At 49.8% G+C, this 19,150-nt stretch overlaps 1 protein-coding gene across 1 annotated transcript in view; it reads right to left on the reverse strand.

The window, feature by feature from the left end:
• Positions 1–19,150, reverse strand: part of LOC144806386 (uncharacterized) — a 64,603-nt gene that overhangs the window by 20,262 nt on the left and 25,191 nt on the right. Inside the window, exon 3 of the mRNA XM_078672753.1 lies at positions 8,473–8,592. The gene's annotated coding sequence lies outside the window, so the exon portion shown is untranslated. The remainder of the gene's footprint in view (positions 1–8,472; positions 8,593–19,150) is intronic.

Consider the following 19,150-nt stretch of genomic DNA (forward strand, 5'->3'; position numbering starts at 1 on the left):
ACAGTAGGCCTCGCCCCCGACCTTAAAACCGGGCTGTTCGTGAGCTCGCTCGCATAACCACTTTCACTCCTGAGGCACATCCGGGAGCTCTGTTGTTTTGTGTTTTAAAAACTGTAAGATTTATTTTACTGCTGTTTGATTTTAAAAAAGCACACTCTTCCTACCTTGCCTCGTGGTCTCCTGGGCACTTCCTCATCTTGGGACCCCCGCGCAGCCGACATTATCGCTGCCGCGGGATAAGGAATTTACAACTCGGCGCCATTACCACGCCTGACCTCAGGCCATGCCCCCTCACAGTAGGCCTCGCCCCCCGACCTTAAAACCGGGCTGTTCGTGAGCTCGCTCGCATAACCACTTTCACTCCTGAGGCACAGCCGGGAGCTCTGTTGTTTTGTGTTTTAAAAACTGTCTGTAAGATTTACTTTAATGCTGTTTGATTTTAAAAAAGCACACTCTTCCTACCTTGCCTCGTGGTCTCCTGGGCACTTCCTCATCTTGGGACCCCCGCGCAGCCGACATTATCTCTGCCGCGGAATAGGGAATTTACAACTCGGCGCCATTACCACGCCTGACCTCAGGCCACGCCCCCTCACAGTAGGCCACGCCCCCGACCTTAAAACCGGGCTGTTCGTGAGCTCGCTCGCATAACCACTTTCACTCCTGAGGCACAGACGGGAGCTCTGTTGTTTTGCGTTTTAAAAACTGTCTGTAAGATTTACTTTACTGCTGTTTGATTTTAAAAAAGCACACTCTTCCTACCTTGCCTCGTGGTCTCCTGGGCACATCCTCATCTTGGGACCCCCGCGCAGCCGACATTATCGCTGCCGCGGGATAGGGAATTTACAACTCGGCGCCATTACCACGCCTGACCTCAGGCCACGCCCCCTCACAGTAGGCTACGCCCCCTATCCCCCATAAAAATATGTGCTTACAACGGAAGCGCAGCGGACGGGCGCAGCGGGCGTGCCTAAGGCAAGCCCGTCTGGGCCCGTCCGGGCCCGTCCGGCCCTAGGCCTAGTCACCACGCCCAATTCCCCGGGGAGCCGACTGATCTACACCCAAGGTGAGCTCCTCGCACTGAAACCGCCAATAAACATCAACTGTACTTACACTTATACAGGCGATAAACCCTTCTCAAACTGCGTCATCTGTAATCCGGCCCACACTGAAGCAGTATGCCACGGACTACATCTCGGCCTCCTCAATTGTAGGTCTCTCCCCAAACACTCTCTAGAGATCAACCTTCTCATTCAGGATCTAGCCTTAGACATTCTGTTCCTCACGGAAACGGGGCTCACCCAATTGCATTGACTCCGACATCGTCAAGGCCCTTCCCTTCGGCTACCATATCCATTCCCAAAACAGACCCCTCGGTAGAGGAGGTGGCCTGGCAATTATATACCGAGAGCACTTCGCCTGCAGAACTAACAACGGCAATATTGAGGACGGCGAAAGTTGCCAGTTCGCCATACAGATCTCACCTGCTACCTCCCTCTCAGGCCTATTGATCTATCGACCCCCAGGACCCCCGTCCAAGTTTCCTAGCTCCCTCGCCGAGACCGTTACCCTGTTGGCTACTACCTGCTCCAACTTTGTTATCCTGGGTGACCTCAATCTCCACTTTCTTGATCTCACTGACCGTACGGCCTCCGATCTCCTCACTGATCTTTCCTCGTTCGACCTCCATTTGGCGAACTCAGAGGTGACCCATGTCAAAGGGCACCTCCTGGAACCCGTCTTCACCAACATCCCTGATCTTAAGACCCGCTCCCCCCACCAGCTCCCGTGGACAGACCACTGTCTGATCCGTATGGACTGGCACCGTCAGGCCCCGCCACTCCAACTGCCTTCCACCAGAGTCACAGAGAGACGCTGGCACAAACTCTCACTCGAAGAATGGGCCTCTAGGCTCGCGGAAACCCCTCCCATCCCGGCCTTAGACCCTACCACTGCCGATACGCAGTTTAACGCCTGGCTCACTCATTCACTGGATTGCATACTCCCTAAAACTAGCACCGTGAATCGAGCCAAAAGAGTGACCCCGGCCCCCTGGTACACCGCCGAGCTCAACGTATTACGAAAAGAGTGCAAAAGGACAGAGCGTATTTGGAGAAGGAACAAATCCACAGCCAATAAAGAAGCTTTTCGTGCCTCCATAAAAACTTACAAACTCGCCATACGCAACTCCAAAATCCAATTCTTCGACGAAAGAATAAAAAACTCTTCCTGCTCAGCCAAAGAAACTTTCGTCATTTTAAAAGAACTCCTTAAAGTCCCAGACCCTCAGCAAAATTGTCCCTCTGATCGCAAAGCTTCTGAGGAGAAATGCCACAAACTGTCTAACTATTTCGACGGAAAAATACAGAAAATTCTCGCCTCTCTGCCTCCTATCGACCACACTCCCAGTCCTCACCCGGCCCACCCCTCCACCAAGCTTGAAACTCTCGGTCCGGTTACCACTGAAGAAGTCCTGACCACGCTCGCCACAATTAAAAGTGGCTCGCCGAGTGACCCGGTGCCCATGCGCATCCTGAAAAAAATCGCTCCCACCATCGCCCCCCCCCCCTCACAGACCTCATTAACTCCTCATTACTGCAGGGAAAAGTCCCCCCCAGCTGTAAGATGGCCGTCGTAAAGGCACTGCTCAAAAAACCCTCTCTAGACCCACAGGACCTGGCCAATTACAGGCCAATATCCCTCCTCCCTGGCATCAGTAAAATCACTGAAAAGATGGTGAATAAAAAGCTTTCCCAGTATCTTTAGACCAATAACTTGCTCAGGAGTTCGCAGACGGGGTTTCGCCCGGGTCAGGGCACAGACACCGCCCTTCTGGCCGCAGTTGAAGAGACCAGATGCATTCAGGACGTAGGAGGATCAGTGGCAGTGATCCTCCTGGACCTCAGCGCAGCGTTTGACACGGTCAACCACCGGGTCCTAATCCAGCGACTCAGAGACATTGGGGTAGAGGGCATGGCCCTAGCCTGGTTTTCATCATTCCTAAACCATCGCTCCTTCCAAATCTGGGAAACCGATACCTCCTCCCCAGTAGTCCCCCTCCAGTGTGGTGTGCCGCAGGGCTCGTCACTCAGCCCGACATTATTTAATGTCTACATGGCCCCACTGGAGGAGGTAGTCACCCCATTTGGAGTGAAAATTATCAGCTATGCTGACGACACCCAGCTGGTGGTGTCCCTATCACATCCCAATCAAGAACCATCTAACCTCCACGACTGTCTCTCCAAAATTCAGGGCTGGATGAACAACTCAGCACTAAAACTTAACGGGTCTAAGACCGAAATCCTGCTTCTTGGTCAAAAAGGGCTCTCCCTTCCCCCAATGTCTAGCCTCCCTGCCTGGGTGAACACCCGGCCCCCAAGACCGAGATCAAGAGCCTGGGAATCTGGCTGGAGGGAGACCTGTCCTTTAAAACCCAGGCAAAAAAGACTGCGGGCATTTGTTTCGGCCTACTCAGATCAGTAAGAAAAATCTTTCCTCTGCTCCCCTCCCTCTCGCGCAAATTGCTTATCCAAGGACTCATCCTATCTAGGCTGGATTACAGCAACGCCATCTACCTGGGAGCCCCCGAATCCACCTTTAACAAACTGCAAAGTATCCAGAACTCTGCAGCCCGGCTTCTCACCAACACCCCGGCCAGATCCTCAGCTAAACCAGCCCTGAAGCTCCTTCACTGGCTCCCAGTAAGAGAAAGAGTCCAGTTCAAAGCTCTTTGCCTAGCTCATAAACTCTTACAGGACAAAGGCCCCCCCATTCTCAAAAACTTCACTACAAAGCCACAAGATCCCTCCGCTCAGATCACGAACACCTCATCAAAGTCCACAGAGTGAAAAAGGCCCGCACAGGCGGCCGCCGATTCTCCGTGAACACGGCCAGCCTTTGGAACTCCCTCCCCCGCAAACTAAGGACGGAACCTGATCACCTCCGCTTTAGGAAAATGCTGAAATCTCACCTTTTCCCGTAATACTCCCCTTCGCCCCCGGGCTTTCCCCTGTTTTGAGTGTCGTGGGTTCAGCGCTGGGATACTCACGGGTTACTACGCGCTCTACAAAACCCAATTAATTAATTAATTAATTAACCTTTTTAGGTCTCACCTGAGCCACCGCATGCACTGCACTGGCGAGACTTTAAGTAAGTGGGCTTCAGAAAATTCTACCACTGTGGCCTAGAGCTTGCGGTTACGCGCTCGGGCGCGCCCTCACGAGCAGAGGAGCTATCTGGCTTTCCTCTCTCCTCATGGGTCATCCGCTTTCAAAATACGAGAGCTTTCGTTCACATTCCTGAAGTTGATAGCTTCCTTTTCATTTGCCTATATATCCCTACCTCTCTTCTACCCCTCTACCTCTCTTCTACCCCTCTACTTCTCTTCTACCGCTCTACCTCTCTTCATTCGTCTACCTCTCTTCTATCCCGCTACCTCTCCTCTACCCCTCTACCTCTCTTATACCCCTCTACCTCTACTCTACCTCTCTTCTACCTCTCTTCTATCCCCCTACCTCTCTTCTACCCCTCTACCTCTACTCTACCTCTCTTCTATCACTCTACCTCTCTTCTATCCCTCCACCTCTCCTCTACCCCTCTACCTCTCTTCTACTCTTCTATCGCTCTACCTCTCTTCTAGCCCTCTACCTCTCCTCTACCCTTCTGCCTCTACTCTACCTCTCTTCTACCCCTCTAACCCTCTTCTACCCCTCTAATGCTCTTCTACCCCTCTACACCTCTACTACCCTTCTAATATCCCTCTTCTACCCCTCTACACCACTTGTACCCCTCTACTATCCCTCTACCCTACTACCCCCTAACCTACTACCCCTCTATTACCCCTCTACCTCCCCTCTACCTCTCTTCTACCACTCTACCTCTCTTCTACCCCTTTACATTTATTCTACATCTCTTCTACCCCTCTACCTCTGCTCTACCTCTCTTCTACCCCTCTACCTCTCTTCTATCCTTCTACCCATCTACCCCTCTACCTTTCTTCTACCCCTCTACCTCTACTCTACCTCTCTTCTATCCCTCAACCTCTCTTCTACCCTTCTACCCCTCTACACCTCTATCCCTCTTATACCCTTCTACACCGCTACCCTTTTCTACCCCTCTACTACCCTTCTTCTACCCCCTTCCACCCCTCTGCCCCTCTTCTATAGCTCTACCCCTCTTCTACCCCTCTACCCCTCTTCTACCCCTCTAACCCTCTAATAACCCTCTACCCCTTTTCTACTCTTCTACCCCTCCTCTACCCCTCTACTACCCCTCTTCTACCTCTACACTACCTCTCTTCTACCCCTCAACCTTTACTCTACCTCTCTTCTACCCCTCTACCTCTCTTTTACCCCTCTACCTCTCTTCAACCCCTCTACCTCTACTCTATCTCTCTTCTAACCCTCTACCCCTCTTCTACCCCTCTACCTCTCTTCTACCCCTCTACCCTTCTTCTACCCCTCTCCTACCCCTCTACCCCTCTTATACCCCTCTACTATACCTCAACCCCTCTACTACCCCTCTACCACGCTCTCCTACCACTCTACCGCTCTGCTACCCCTCTTCTCCTTTTCTATCCCTCTACCCCTCCTCTACCACTCTACTACCCCTCTACTACCCCTCGTCTACCCCTCTACTACCCCCCACTACCCCTCTACTACCCTGCAACCCCTCTACTACTGCTCTACAACCCTCTACTACCCCTCTGATACCCCTCTACCTCTCTTCTACACCTCTAACCTCTACTGCCTCTCTTCTATCCCTCTACCCTCCTTATATCCCTCTACTATACCTCGACCCCTCTATTACCCCTCTACAACTGCTCACCTACCCCTCTACTACCTCTCTTCTACCGCTCTACCCCTTTTCTACCCTTGTACCACTCTTCTACCCCTGTACCCCTCTTCTACCCCCTAGTACCCCTCTTTTACCCCTCTACTTCTCTTCTACCCCTCTTCTACCCCACTACCTCTCTTCTACCACACTACCTTTCTTCTACCCCTCTACCTCTCTTCTACGCCTCTACCTCTCTTCTACCCCTCTTACCTCTCTTCTATCTCTCTACCCCTCTTCTACCCCTATACCTCTACACCTCTACCCCTCTTCTACCCTTCAAACCTACTACCCCTGTAACCTACTACCCCTCTACCTCTCTTCTACCCCTCTACCTCTTCTACCACTCTACCTCTATTCTACCTCTCTTCTACCACTCTACCTCTCTTCTATCCCTCTACCTCTCTTCTACCCCCCTCTACCTTTCTTCTATCCCTCTAGCTCTCTTCTATCCCTCAACATCTCTTCTACTCTTCCACCACTCTACCTCTTTTCTACCCCTCTACCACCCCTCTTCCCTTCTACTACCCCTCTTCTACCCCTCTTCTAACCTTCTACCCCTCTACTACCCTTCTACCTCTCTATCATCCCTCTTTACCACTCTACCACTCCTCTACCCCTCCTCTACCCCATCCCCTCTTTTACCCCTCTACTTCTCTTTTACCCCTCTACTTCTCTTCTACCCCACTACCCCTCTTCTACCACACTACCTCTCTTCTATCCCTCTATCTCTTTTCTACCCCTCTACCTCTCTTCTACGCCTCTACCTCTCTTCTACCCCTCTACCTCTACACTACCTCTCTTCTGCCCCTCTATCTCTCTTCTATCCCTCTTCTATACCTCTACCCCTCTTCTACACCTCTACACATCTTCTACCCCTCTACAACAGCTCTATCCCTCTACTACCCCTCTACCCCTCTTCTAACCCTCTACACCTCTTCCCTTTCTTCTACCCCTCTACCCCTCTATTACAACTCTACTACCCCTCTACCTCTCTACTACCCTTCAACTCCTCTTCTACCGGATTCTATTAGGACCCAGAACCATTTTATTTAGTGATGTCCATCTGCACACTTTCCTGCATCTTGTAGTAAATTGAATATTGACAAACAGAAGTGGTATTTCCAGAAACAGTGAGTTCTGCAGCTTGTCTGTGTATCTTTTATCTGCACCTCAACGACTCCTCACATTCCTCTCGAGAGAAGTTCCTGCTTCCTACTCATTAGTGTCGTTTCAGTAACTGTTTCTATCATGTGTTCATGTTTCATTGACTTGTATTAGGAGAAAAGTGTGTAAAAATACATTTTGTAGCATTAGCATTATATACTCCAACTTGCTTTAGGGTGGATGCTCTCGTCCATTGCAAAGACAATTGCCACTTGTTAGTTTGCTTGGCCTTTTGCTATTTTTGCATTAAATGTATTCAATGTAATCTGCCTGTTACTAAATGACTGACTTGAATTGTATCTTGCTGATGTGAGCTGCGGTATTGCTCGGTGTATTGTGTCTGCCATTATTTGTTCCTCAATAAAGGTTTTTGAAAACTTAAAAAAAAGAAAAAAAGAATATTTGTTTTGCATTAAATGTATGATAGATTTGTTGGCCTCCCGGTGTGTTGCGTTTTATTTTACATAGCACAAGAGATGCTGAGGAAAATGACAGTCCAGTATACACATTCTTCATATAAATCAACTCACAGTATACTGTTCTGGAGGTTCAGTCCCACAGACATTATCTCTAACTGAACACCCTAGGAAGCATGTGCCTTTCAAACCAGTTGCCCTCTGATGCGGCGTCCTCGCTATTGGATAAGTCAGTATGTCCTGAATTTTAGGAGGGTTACCGTATCTAGTGCACCCTGTTAGACAGCGCTCACCTGTGGCAGTAAGATGTTAATAGGCACCTTATCACCTATGCACGGTGCAGGGCTTTGAGTTACAGAGCTCCTCACATTGTGGAGAAGATTAGGTCACATTTACCCATTTTCCCATATTTGGTCATGATGAAATGCCAACAGATTGCTCCATGACTACACAAAGCATGAAAAAAGTTGACCTGAAATTTAGACCCCAGCTTACCAGCAGGTCCATAGGTGATCGACACTTTCACACAGTGATAGGGGCCATTAGTTCCTCAGTTTCTTTGCCACTGTTTTTAATCTCAACATGGACCAGGATGATCACATTAACTATATTGCGGCAACTGGTCGATAGTTGATCTTATATTCAGGCTTTCACCAATCTCACATCTTATGACACAACATCCTCTGTCCTACTATGCTCATCCGGCATACTTAATAAAAGATCTGCGACAAAGTGCCCTCTGGTGGTGCCCGCCAGGCATTGTAGCGCTGGCCTGGTGAAGAGTATAGCCCAATAATGAAGCATGTCACCATCAGGTGAGTGAACGCAACTTGTCTTAAAAGCACATGCTTCCTAGGGTGTCTGCATTCAGTTACAGATAATGACTCTGGGACTGAACCTCCGGAACAGTATACTGTGATTTGATTGTGTTTTATTTAACAAATGTACATAGCAGATATTGGCGCTTGCTTGTTTCACAAAAATGATCGGATACCTGCCTCGGAGCGCACTTCTTACAGACGAGTATGGGGTTATCATGTTGCTGCTACAAGCTCCTTACCTGTGCGAGTTATCGGGAACGATGCAGGGGGCAGACCCAAACCAGCCACATGTGGAGATCAATGACAAATACTGAAGATTTAACAGAGCTTCCAAGCTGGTGACCATTACTTAATTGACCCTGAAAATAAAAGACGTTTTTAGTATTCTGGTGACTCATGACCATAAAAACAAAGGTTATAAATTTAATATTATGTCAAATACTTAAAAAATGAAACTGGATGTGCTGAATCGATGTTGCCCCAGGTCATGCGTGACACCTTCCACCACTATTGCTTATGGGACTTGTAGTTTTGTTTTTCTCATTAAAAGGATGGGCTCTAAAGTCCCAGTGTTCTAAGTGATGTTAGTTAAAATCAGAGGCCTGAGTGAGGGTAAAGCATGACACTGCTCTGCTTCGCAGTGAGATGACTGACAGTTCCTCAGCCCTTCCATTCTTTGACAGACAGAGGCTCGTCAGCCGTTCATATTTGTTTGCAACGAGTAAGAAACTTTTATTGCAGCGTGTGACAACTGAAGAGATAAAACCACTGGGCGTGTTTCATTAACTACTGACAAACATGAACAATCAAGAACATGAGTTTCTAGAAAACTATCAAGCACCCAATCAGAATCAGCCGCCCTTCACACCCAGGAATTCTTGAGGCTTTGGAGAGAAGTAATTGCACGTGGTATAAGAGGAACACTACATCGAATCAAAGCTCACTTCTCAGGGATGTACTGAAATGCCAGCCTCATGGCACACTTAGCCAGCTCTTCACCTCCTCCTCCTCAAACTGTTGACCAGCTATCAGGGCAAAGGAGCCTGCAGCAAAGCATCGCTGGCTTGGTTCCACACCGGACCAGGCAATGTGGTCAACTCCATACTCCTCCAAGTCAGCATGCTCTCTGGTCGAGCCAGTCCTAACCCCACATGAATGTTCCCCATCACAACTATTTTAATGGTACTAAGTTATGTTTCTGCTAAATGTAGGAGTCAAAAAGTGAAAGATTTTACTAGGAAGTGCTGAAAGAGAAATCATGAAGTTTTTCAATATTTCTGAGTCTGCCACAGTACACAGGAGCATTATTTCTCTACAGCAGCAAATCATGTATGTGCCCTGTAGAAAGCTTGTTTGAATAGAACATGGAATTTATTGCAGCCTACAATTCATGCAACAACATAGAGTGCAAGATAACTTGTGTTATTATTCCAGCAGAACGAAATGCCATTCCTAATGTGTACGTCATTTTAAAGACAAACCCAGGAAAATGTACGGTCAGTGTTGTTCTTCTGCCTATTAAAAGACAATCTCCATTAATGTGTCAGTAATTAAAACACTATGAGAAACCCAACTCTATGGCAGGGTGCTGCCTGCCACTATATTGCAGGTTAGTTCCAACATAATCTTATTTATACATACATACTCCAGGGTGCTGCCAGCTATCGGGTCTGCACACAGCAGTCTGGAGCCACTCAGGAAGGAGGTAAGCTCTTCATTTCATCTTAAGCCCTTAGGTTACATTCACAGCCTGATGGATCCGGAGAACTTCCTCGCTCTAACTGCGCCGACGTAGCCCAACATAGTCTGTGTTGTGTGCTGGGTGATGCCTGGCATCTTATTATCGTTGGCGGATGGATGAAGCTCTGATAAGAGCTACTACAACGAGAGCAGAGAAACAGGACCATAGATCGCCACAGAGTGATAACTGCCCAGAAGCTGAAGCAAGAACTCTGGAACAGCAAACCTCCTACACCCTGGAGATTCTCCAGAGTAAGCAAATGATGGTAATGAAATGCATATTGCAGCATTAAGGTCACTGTAACACTGGGCAGGGGACGGGAGGAAAAGAACCAGATAATGTTGAGTGGTGGCGTAGTGAACTGACGTCCTCCCCCTCTCTGCCTCATTATCAGCATGACTGGAACAGGGGAGAAGCCTGTTCCTGGGAACTAGCCGACGAATTGGATGATGGCCCTTTAACTGGAAGACACACGAGTATGCAGCTCCGCCCCCTGATGACGGCGCGGGATTGCTAGTGGGTAAAAACACGGAAGAAGATGTCCTGGCGTGTGACGTCACCGACCGAGGATCGAGAGTGGGAGAGCGGCCCGGAGGAGCAGAGAACGGAGCTTTTGGAGGTGAACCCGAGGACGACAGGAGTAAGCCAGGAGGCCACTGGATCCGTGAATCGCCGTGCCACACTCCCGAGGGAGGAGTGTGGCTACAACAGGTACGGCAGTGTTTGGCGGGCTGGGTAGGAAGACGGGGTTCTTCTAAATCGTAGCCGCGTGTGTGCCAGAATATCTGCCCAACCTTTCTTTGTCCTCACCGTGTAAATATACCCCTCCTCACCAGTAATCACGCCTCTGTACCCTCGCACGTTTAATAAAGTGTTTAGCACCTTAGCACAGGTGTCTCCTGCACTTGCCCGGTTCCCTGTGGGAGAGTCCAGATAGAGTACATATCCTGACGATCTGTACCTGTTTCTTTTCCCTGGCGGAGTCCAACGAGGAGTTAGGAGGAACAGAACATCCCCTGAAGTCTGCTTCTTAACCATCTGTAAACAAGACCATAACCAGACGCCATCATGGACCCCAGAGCTTTTCAGAGAGACACCCTGACAACCCGCCATAAAAAGACGTTTTCCAAAATAAAACCTTACCTACCCCGAACTGGTCTTAGGTCTCTTCTTGATCCCACGCCACAACTGGTGTCAGAAGTGGGATATCCCCCTTCCATCCCGCAACAGAAGATGGACCAAATCATACACCACCTTATAAAGGGACAAGAAAAGTTAGAATGGGCGGTAGAAAGACAAATGACGTCGGCTCAAGCAGAGAGGGAAGTTTTCAAGAACACCATCGAAGGCTTAAAAAAGGCGGTCCAAGAACCCAGTGCTTTACCCGGTGGGAACGTAGAGCCACCCCGACGCATCCCTCGGGAGTATCATTACAAAAATACAACGCAGGGGAGGATCCAGATGCCTTTCTGACTAACTTTGAAAGAGCAGCCAGGGCCTGTGGTTGGGCAGAAGAAAAATGGCCCTTCTTTCTGGCTACATTGTTAACCGGGAAAGCTCAGGCTGCATACCAGGTGGCCAATGCCACAGGGAATACGCCATATCAAGAGATCAAAGAAATAATACTGGACCACTTAGGATTAGATTCAGAGGCCTATCGTGTATGGTTCAGGAAAGAAAAAGGAATTCCTGGTGAAAACCCCAAGACTCTATATCTCCGGTTAAAAATGGCAGCCGATAAGTGGCTGAAACCCGAGAGCAGGCCCAAAGAAGAGATAATGACTAGTATATACTTGGAACAGTTTCTGGAAGCGTTACCACACGGAACCCAACATTGGCTTAAGCAACATTCTGGCCTTACTGTCCACAAGCCGTAGAGACGGCCACCAATTATTCCCGAGCGCAGCCTAGGTCTCTCCCTTGGGACCAAGAAAAAACTACAAAGATGTCCGCAGTACCAAAACCCGAGAGGAAGTTCAAAGTCGGCCCAGAGCAGCCAAAAGTGAAACCCATAAGTATGGAACCAGTTTTCAAAGGCCCCCAGTGCTTCGAATGGGGCCATATCGCTAGACTGTGTCCCAGAAGATAGGCCCCTGAAGAACCAATGGAGGTGGGGTACATACCTAAGGCCGTGATGTACACCGCTGAGATGGGACCATCGTTCTATTTAAGGGTAACGGTCAACCAACTACAAATAAGGGCGCTGTTGGATTCAGGATGCAGGCGGTTCGTGATCCAAAAGAAACTAGTGCTACCCCAACAGCTCATTCCCAAGTCCCTAGTCCATAGTAGATGTGTACATGGGGACGTAAAACCCTATCCATTGGCGCACATTACGATTACCCCCTTAGGGAGAAGTCCTGGGTCAGTGAGAGTAGGAGTGGAAGATTCCTTTCCTGAAGACCTCATTATAGGGGTAGACAACCCAGATTTTTTGGACCTGTTTCAGAGGGAACTTAAAGAACCTAAATCTGAAAAACCAAATGCATGCCCGGCCCTCTTGTCTACTGAACCTTGGGTACTGGATCGTAGTTTCCACTTCACCCAAATTAACGATGCCACCGCTGGGAAAAGGCCCATGTGGAACAAGCCCAACCTAGTCAAAGCATCCCTAAATTCTTGATAAAAGATGACCTGTTATATAGGTTAGGTAAACCCATAGATTCCCTCCAATTGTTAGTACCAAAAGAATTCAGAAAACAAGTCCTGTTTTATGCCCACACTCACCTAACAGCTGGTCATTCAGGCGCCAAAAAAAAGACACACCTACTGAAACTTTTTTATTGGCCTGGGATTTATAAAGAGGCAGAGGAGTATTGTAAACAGTGTGACATTTGCCAGAAAAGAAATATGTATAAACCCCCTGCTGTTGCCTTACAACCTCTCCCCATATTGGGGACTCCATTCGAAAGGGTAGGCATGGACATTATCGGGCCCCTTCCTCGCACTGCAAAAGGACATTCCTATGCCCTGGTCCTAGTGGACTACACAACTAGGTTTCCGGAGGCCTTTCCCTTAAGAATCCCCAATGCTAAGAACATAGCCGAGAAATTGATAGAATTATTCTAGAGGGTGGGATTTCCAAAGGAAATCTTAACAGACCAGGGGACCCCGTTCGTCTCCAGACTGTGTGGTTCTGAAAATCTGGACCCTATTGTTATCCCAATATCGAGGTCCAATACCCGTGTCACAAAATATCAACGTACCATGACGAATTTAGTGTCCGTGAACCGATAATGATTAGGACATCACTCCTATGTATTTGCGTGACAATCGAGGGTAGCCAACACCCCTAAATCGTAGTTTCCGTCCCCATCCCTTAGACTCCATTTTGTGAACGGCATCCATCTTACGTCTTGCCCTCATGTTAAGTCAATTAAAGGTCGAGCTTGATCCAAAAGGACACGTCCACCTTCCCTGACTTCCCCCTGACCTGTCCAAACTGACTCCATTGCTTTAAGCCAAACCTGTTTGGGCGGCTCCCCGCCCAGTGGCCGAACACGATACTATCGACACATAACATTCCACAAACCATTCACCCCATACAGAACATGCTTTCTACAAACATGCACCTGTCCATACTTCTTCTTTATGGCCAGTTTTATGACTGGGTGGTACCTGCCTTTATTGGTGTTTCATCGATATCTGATGGGAGTCCCGGATCTTGCTGGGTAATCTGTCACGAACTGGACATCTAAAATGTGGGTTTGCTTACGTGACGCCGCACTTTGTATTATTACAGAAATATGTTTACAGCCATATCATAAACTCAAGAATTCTTGCTTGAAGCCATTATTTCTGTATAAAAGGAGAAAACGGGTTCTGTAAAAACGAACACGTACAGTCTCCTGAGAATACATGACCCGTGTTTGTCGTGCTTCTAGGACACGTGTTACTTGGTAGCTACCAATAAAACTTGATCTCTGACTGCGACTAGAAGACTCATTGTTTCTGTGGTCCGGAACAAGGGAGAACTCAGAGGTCTTCGGGTGTTGTCCCCTGGCACCACCGGGTTCCTAAAAACCTGGCACCTCAATTGGCGCCCAACTCGGGGCGATATCAAGCGGCGACGGTCCAAGCCAGATGTTCGTGAGGAGCTTCGTGTGAAAATTCCGGAGGACGGCCAGCCACTTCAGTGACCCCTGTATGTCGACGTGGATCCGAAGGTCTTTGCTGCGAGGTTCCCCGCGTCCCGACGGCTACGAAGGACTGCTGCCCTGACTATCGCCTTGTTTTGGACCCAGTGATCCTTGGTAGAGCGAAACGATAGACGAGTCTTCTAGCGACGTCACCGATCTTCAAATACTTCAGTTAAGTATAAGTGGAGCCTCTCCCAGTCCTTAATTTGTCCTTAGTTTTTGGTATCCTGGAGATACGACTTGATTTGGCACTTGCAAGCTCCAAAGCCGAAGGACTCGTGTTTTCACAAGAAATATCATAATAGATAAACCTTTGAAGTTTGAAGCTAGACTAGTGAGCGAAGATGCCTGGTTTTAGCAGACTTGGAAACTTGTTTTGTCTTGGTTATAATAGGGACTCCCGATTAGAGGATTCGTGTCCGGTTCCTCCAATTGGAACTCCAACGTATGAGCTCTATGTAAAACATGGCGTAGGTCCTATCACATATAATGAAGTGTGGATAAAATACACCCGTAAAGATGGTGTTTTAAAATGGCCCCAATATGGTAGTTTCGACTCAGAAATTCTAGATAACCTAGAGGTCAAACTGTTCAAAAAGAAAGCCCGACCGGCGATGTTTGACTCTTTCCGCTTATGGCGTAAAGAGGCCAAACAAAAGGCAATTAAACTAGAAAAGAAGAATAAGAGGGAAAGGGGTATTTCAGTAATACAAGCCGCGATAAAATTTAAAGACAACGAAGAGGATCGAATAAGTGAGCAGTTGCACAGGCAACGTAAAATGGCAATAGATAAATGCTATCCTGTTTTACCATCTCTTCAGCAAGAGACAGTAAAAGAGCGTGAGAAAGATCCATTAATGGCGCATTTGCTGAGTTCGCCACCACCCTATGCGCAAAATGCCACAGCACCTCCGCAACCTTTAGTTGCACCTCTGGTAGCTGTTATACCAGCTCCTCTACAGCACTCACCAGCTACTCTTCAGCTGGCTTCTATTTCTCTAGTGCAGTGTAGGAAGGGGGAGTCTCTGGTTGGCGCAGTGCGACACTGGCGACAATCAGGGCCTCTCTCTTCCTCGTCAGGGCTGAGGGTTACCTTCAAGACAACCTCTGCTTACCCTCTAGGTAGTGTGGCTTAAGCAGTCTTAGGCTAATCTCTGGGGCATGTAGGGTTAAACATTTGCAATATCATACCATCACAACCAACCCACCACACAATGACACCAAACTGTATTTGTAAAAATATATGTTCTTTATATAAATCTCAAGCAGGCTTGTAAATACAGTCTTGGTTACTTCAAATGCAGGTTCCAGTTACTCTTTATGAAAAAGGCACAGTTCTTGAATAAATGCGGTCTTTTGGGCCTTCTGCCCAGCTTTACGAAGGTTCAAGGGTCTTAGAGCGCTTCTAGGCGCTTTCCGCTGTCTCAGCTGCCGAAATGAGCTACCCGGCGGGGCCTGACTCGGAAGAGGGGGCCGCGGGCCTTCGGGAGCGTCAGGCGGGGCCTCGGGGGCCAAGAGCAGAGCGAGCCTCTGCTTCAGGGGCGGCTCGTGCTGCCAGCGGTTGTGCGGCTCCCGGGGTGCCGGAGATCAGTCAGCGCGGTGCGAGCTCGGGTTGCAGGACGCTCGCACCGCGACGGGCCAAAGACAGTACCTTGAACTTCTTGGGGTGATCTTTGAAGAGGACGGCTGCAGGGGAGGGAGCTGTCCCACGTCGCGTTGCTTCCTTAACGGGCGAGGCGAGCTGCGGCTCTAGGCAGCAGGTCACGGGTCACCCGGGGCGGCGGTGCTCGATGGGGTCTCAGGTCCTTCGCTCAGTCTCCTCTTCGGTCCTGACGGCGGCGGCTGGGTGTGGCGCAGTGGCAGTACGGTCCCCAAGTGCGGGACGTACCCAGCCAAAGTGCCGGTCGCGGTGCTGTCCCTTCAGCGGGGCGGCAGGTCAGACGCTGATAGCGAGGGAGATGACAAGGGCGGCAGTCCGTCTTGGCGGGGGAATCTACGGCGCTTGGGCCCAGTAGACTTCGGCGCTTGGACCGGACGGGTCCTCCGTTACTTTGCTCTCGTGGGGCCAGGTGCAGATGCCGTCACGGTGTTCAGTCCAGCGGCGGGCTGGGCTTCACGTTGTTATGGCGATCTGCTCACCCACGGTCACGGTGTGCAGGGGGGGCTTGATGCTCTTGTCTTCCTCAGGCAGCGCTGCAGCGATAAGCAGCACACACAGCAGATGCTTTGGTCAGGGGTTAGCGCTCACTGTTCCTGGAGCGCTGGTCAGGGGGCAAGTTCAGCAGCAAGCCCTTGGAGATCTTTTTAGCAGAGTTTGGCACAAAGTTCAAAATAAAGCAAAAGTCTCTTGTAGTCTTTTCTCTTCCTCTCCTTTGGCAGCAAGGCACCAGACACAGGCCAGAGTCAGCACTCCTCCTTGTAGTCCTTCCCGGTCCTTCTCTTCGGGCAGAGTTTCTCTTGTAGCACAAACAGGATCTAATTTACAAGGAGCAGGGCTCCTACTTTTATACCCAGTTTCTTTTGTTCTAGCAAGCCAGGGGGGCCTCTGCATAACTGCTCCAGTCTCTGAGTACTTGTTGTGGGTACTTGTGACTTCTGCATTCAGTGTGAGGGCAGGCACATCAGCCGCTCCCCAGGGGGGCGGAGCCGGCATTGAGAGGGCAGGAGTGGCCTGAGCACTTTGTTTACAAGCTTCGGTCCTTCCTGGGCCAGGTGCAGGCTGAGTCATCAGTCGCTCCCCAGGAGGGCGGAGCCAGCATTGTGGTGGCAGGGGCACAGCCTGATGCATCATTCAGGGGAAACTCCCACCACCCATTAAGGGGTCCTCCTGCTAATCACTACCTGTCAACTCCCAGCCCTGTCACTCACACACACCAGACAGTCAGATCCACATCCAAGCAGAGGCGGGCTGAAATGGTTAGGCAAGCAAATGCTAACTTTCTAAAAGTAGCATTTGCAAACACAGGATATTAAAATAAACTTTACTAAAAGAAGTATTTCATTATTCTGAGTTCAGGCATACTAAACACGAATTTCTACCATGTTCCCTGAGCCTGCTGGGATTATAGAGTGTAATAATTCCAGCAGCTCATCTGGCCTAGAAGGGAACAGGTAGCCTTACAATAGTGAAAAACGAATTTGGCAGTAATTCACTACTAGAACATGCCACACACATCAGGGCATGTTCTACCTTACACTTACAATGCACCCTGCCCTCTGGCCTACCATAGGGGTGACTAACATGAAGGTTAAGGGAAGGTTTAGGGGCTGGCAAGTGTGTGCACTTGCCCAGCCAGGGTGACAGTACCAGACTGCACGCAGGTTCTGCAATGGCAGACCCTAGACACATTTTAAGGCTGCTTCTGTGGGTGGCGCAACCAGCGCTGCAGGCCCACTAGCAGTATTGGCATTCACAAGCCCTGGCACTCCTAGTGCACTTTACTAGGGACTAACAGTAAATCCAATGAACCAATCATGGACATCAATCACATGTACACTTTACAGTAGGGAGCACTTGCACTGCGGCACGGGTTGGCCGTGGCGCAGTGCCCTGAGTAGCAGACACCAGCAAAACATTTGAGGCACAACAGCAAAAAGTGGAAGGGAAACTCACGCCAAGGTGCCAGGTCTAACACGTGTCCCCTCCAGCTGAAATGTGGGGAGAACTACCCTTCCCCAGGGAGTTCCTCATCACTAAGGCGGAAAAATCTGGACAGACCATCAGCGTTGGCGTGATCTGTGCCAGGGCGGTGTTCCACCGTGAAGTCCATACCCTGTAGGGAGATGGACCACCTCAACAGTTTTGGGTTCTCACCCCTCATTTGCATCAACCATCTGAGGGGCCTGTGGTCCGTCTGAACCCGGAAGTGAGACCCAAACAAGTAGGGTCTTAGCTTCTTCAGCGCCCAGACCACAGCAAATGCTTCTCGCTCTATTGCACTCCACCTACTTTCCCGTGGAAGTAACCTCCTACTGATGAAGGCTACGGGTTGGTCCCAGCCCTCCTCAGTCATCTGTGAGAGAACAGCCCCTACACCATGCTCTGAAGCGTCTGTTTGCACTATGAATTCCTTGGAGAAATCAGGAGCCAGGAGCACGGGCGCCGTGCACATGGCAGTCTTCAGGGTGTCAAAAGCCTTCTGACAGGTGTCAGTCCAAATCACATTCCTGGGCTGCTTCTTAGAAGTCAGTTCTGTCAAGGGGGTCACAATAGTGCCATAGCCCTTGACAAACCTCCTGTAATACCCAGTGAGCCCCAGGAAGGCTCTCACTGCTGTCTGGGTCTTGGGGGGTTCCCAAGCCAGGATGGTCTCAATTTTGGGTTGCAAGGGTGCCACCTTGCCACTCCCCACTTGGTGTCCCAAGTACACCACGGAACCCTGCCCAATCTGGCACTTGCTTGCCTTGATTGTGAGGCCGGCCTTGCGCAGCGCCATCAACACTTCCCAGAGGTGCCGCAGGTGTTCTGGCCAGGTGCCACTGAACACTGCGATGTCATCCAGGTAGGCGGCACTGAACTCATCCAGCCCAACCAACACCTGGTTGACCAACCTCTGAAAGGTGGCAGGGGCATTCTTCATCCCAAATGGCATAACCCGGAACTGGAAATGCCCATCTGGTGTGGAGAATGCTGACCTCTCCTTTGCCCCATCGGTCAAGGCGATCTGCCAGTACCCAGACGTTAAATCAAACGTGCTGAGGAACCGGGCAGCCCCTAGCCGATCAATGAGCTCATCAGCTCTGGGGATAGGGTGCGCGTCAGTCTTGGTGACTGAATTGAGTCCTCTGTAGTCCACACAGAACCGGAGTTCAGGTGTGGCTCCCGGCGCAGCAGCCTTTGGGACCAAGACCACGGGGCTGGACCAAGGACTGCTGGAAGACTCAACCACCCTAAGAGCAAGCATCTTGGAGACCTCCTCCTTGATGCAGGCCCGGACCCTGTCAGTTACCCTGTAAGCCTTATGCTTCACAGGTAAGCTGTCTCCTGTGTCCACATCATGGACGCACCAATCTGTGACACTAGGAACCAGGGAGAAC

The sequence above is a fragment of the Lissotriton helveticus genome, chromosome 1_2, assembly GCF_964261635.1.
Source record: "Lissotriton helveticus chromosome 1_2, aLisHel1.1, whole genome shotgun sequence".
Taxonomy (NCBI): Eukaryota; Metazoa; Chordata; class Amphibia; order Caudata; family Salamandridae; genus Lissotriton; species Lissotriton helveticus.